This window comes from Halyomorpha halys, unplaced genomic scaffold (genome assembly GCF_000696795.3).
Source record: "Halyomorpha halys isolate HHAL.00 unplaced genomic scaffold, Hhal_1.1 Scaffold734.1, whole genome shotgun sequence".
Taxonomy (NCBI): domain Eukaryota; kingdom Metazoa; phylum Arthropoda; class Insecta; order Hemiptera; family Pentatomidae; genus Halyomorpha; species Halyomorpha halys.
Window position 1 is genome coordinate 85,099 of NW_027106686.1, and position 2,983 is coordinate 88,081.

Here is a 2,983-nt window from a genome sequence, read left to right on the forward strand (position 1 = left end):
TATCGTTGAAACCATTTTAAAATTGATATTAGCAACAGTAGAGGAAAAAAAAAAAGAAAACTAAAGATCTGGAAAAATTTGATACTTTCCAAAAGGTACTTCTGAAACACTGACTCAATTCACATAGAAAATTTTAAATTCTAGCTCAATTATTATAATGTGGATATAAAGTGCCCCTCACCCTCTTCCGATGGCCTTCAATACAGCGCGATGGAGATGAAACGAGGGGCGTTGAAGGTCAATGTATCGAAAATGCCATCGTTAGTAAACTATTGGATCACCGCCTCTGTGAAGTTGGCCTACCATCCTCTAAATTTTTGAAAATGTTTTAAAGTTTTGGGAGCCCCTAAGAGTTCTAGAGTTCTCAATAATTACAGAAATATGATATATATAAATAATTGACCGCATTATTTCAGATTATGAAAAGGATGGTCAGGGGTGCGGTCAAAGGAAAAGAAAAATAGTTAACAACTATTTATTTGCCGACGTTTCGCTCCACTTTGTAGAGCTTCATCAGGGCTGTCCCAGTTGAGAGCTTTCGAAACTTATTTACATCTCAAATCATGAAGAAGATGGTCACAGTTGTGGTCAAGGGAAAAAAAAAATAGTTGTAAACTATTTTATCTATCTTCTTCATAACTTACTGAAATAGTTCTATTGTTTAAAACATTTTTGTGCACTTTGACACCATATAACTTTTTTGCTATCAACATTAGGGATTTTTTCAATAAAGATAATTTTTAGTACTATCAGGGTGGGCTATATATATTAGGCGAAATATCTCGATCATTAACCAACAGTTTTGTTTAGAGTTTTTATCTCTAAACAAAACTGTTTAGATGGTTAATGATCGAGATATTTCGACCAAAAAATATTTTTGTCCCGAAAATTAAAAGAAACATTTGCGATTTGTTTTTAGTATGTTTAATTTAAATAATCTCAAAATTGCTCAAAACTTGACTGTCCCTTGTATCTTTGATTGATATTATTCATGTTTTGAACAATGGATTTATTTCTGTAAATAACTTAGGACTCTAGAACTGTACCAAATGTTTACAAAAAAAAAAAAATAAAAAATCAAAAAACATAGATGGCAGGGGGCCAACTTTACAAAAGTCAGATCAATTATAAAATAATGTCTTGCTTAAGTATGAAGTTAAAAATAAGTGCAAGGAATAAAGTCATTATAATGGATACATCCTACTTTATATTAACAACCCCAATCCAAGTAACGTTGCCATTTTTATTACTGCTATTTATAGGAGATGATCGCCCATCATTTAATGCTTTAATGTCTTCAGCACGTTCTTATGATTTATTAGGCCGCACCATCTTGAATTCCTGGAAACGCGTTCCTCCTGGTATCCTTCATGTCATGTCACAAATTCCTCGATTCCCCTCATGTAACGGACTGTTATTGAAGAGTTGTAAAAGTTGTCCAAGAGATAAGATGTACATGGTATGTTATACAATTCTAAATCTCCCGGCAGATAAATAAAATACCCAATAAGGTATGTTATTTATATCAGATGGGAGACATAGACTTCGATGATATACCAAGAACAACTTATAGTAGGTGCGATGTGGCTCAGTGGTAAGGGACTATACTATTAACTCCAAGGACCCGTTTTCGAATCCGGCTGTGACAGATAGATTTTTAGTACGTTACTGTAACTGTGAGTCAAGCCTGCTGGTTCGGGAGCCCTCCAAGATCCACCCAACCTTATGAAGTGGGTGTATTGGAGACAATTCTGGCTGTTGAGGATAATTCTGGCCTCGAAATCACCTCCTTGCACAACCATTCGTCTAGTAACAGTACTTCACTACAAAGTCCTGCACCTCTGACCCGTCATGGGTTGTAGCAGTACAGATTTCTTTTTGCTACCCAGATCCAGTAACTATAGACCAATTGTTAACTTGAAACAAATCGATTTCACAATCTAATCTCGCTGACGATTTTTTGAAAAAAAAAATATATCTCTATACCCATAAGACGCACATATGTCAAAATAAAGGAAATTTACCTTACTATAAAGTAGTTTAAGACGCTTATCTTCGTAGGGGTAGTAGTTTTTATGATATTCACTTATGAATATAAATTTGGCAAATGAAAATTAGTCCGAACAACTATAAATCAATTTATTTTAGCAAATTTCATGAAAACTACTACTCCTACGAAAATAAACATCATAAACTACTTCATACCCCATTAAACTAGCTTTAATTTGAGTGCTCATAGACATCTTTAAGTCAAATGGTTTTTGAGATAGACATGTTTAAAAATAAATTCACTAACTACTGATCTTTCAGTACGTTCCATATAACATTTTTACGAAATGTTGCTTTTTAAAACGCTATATCTCGAGAACTATTCAACGTAAATAGCTCTATTAGGGATTTTATTTTAGCAAATTTACTCTACTTTAAATGATGCTCTCTTAGATTTTCTATTTTTGTCGGTTGCTGTAAAGATGTAGAGCTCCGAATGAAAAAAATAATGTTTTTTTTTTTAAGGTTTTAAAACAGCCGCCATTTTTATTCCCCCTACCTATACTTGGCAGACTCATCTATTTTTACTAGTAATTATACATAGTTTTCATTAAAGTAATCAACAATTGGAGTGAAATAATTGCCTTTTTTCTCCTCTTGGGCTCTTGTACTATTACTAATATAACGCGGGTAAGGAATAATATTATGTATGAAAGAAAAAAAGAGGATAAAACTTAATGACGGACCTGCTTGGAAGAGTTGGAGAATCCAAGTGAAATGGCGCGTACGGCTGCATTTTAAATAGATTAGAAAAGATGACGAAATCACCGTAAGGTCATATATGTTTCAATGGTTGCTATGACAATAATCGGATTTTACTTTCTATTACATTTTTATGAAACCTATTATCACCCTTTATAGCAATGGAATAGTTGTTTTCAAACAACTGGTTTAAACTATAACAAGATTGTTATAATCACAATTTAATAATATA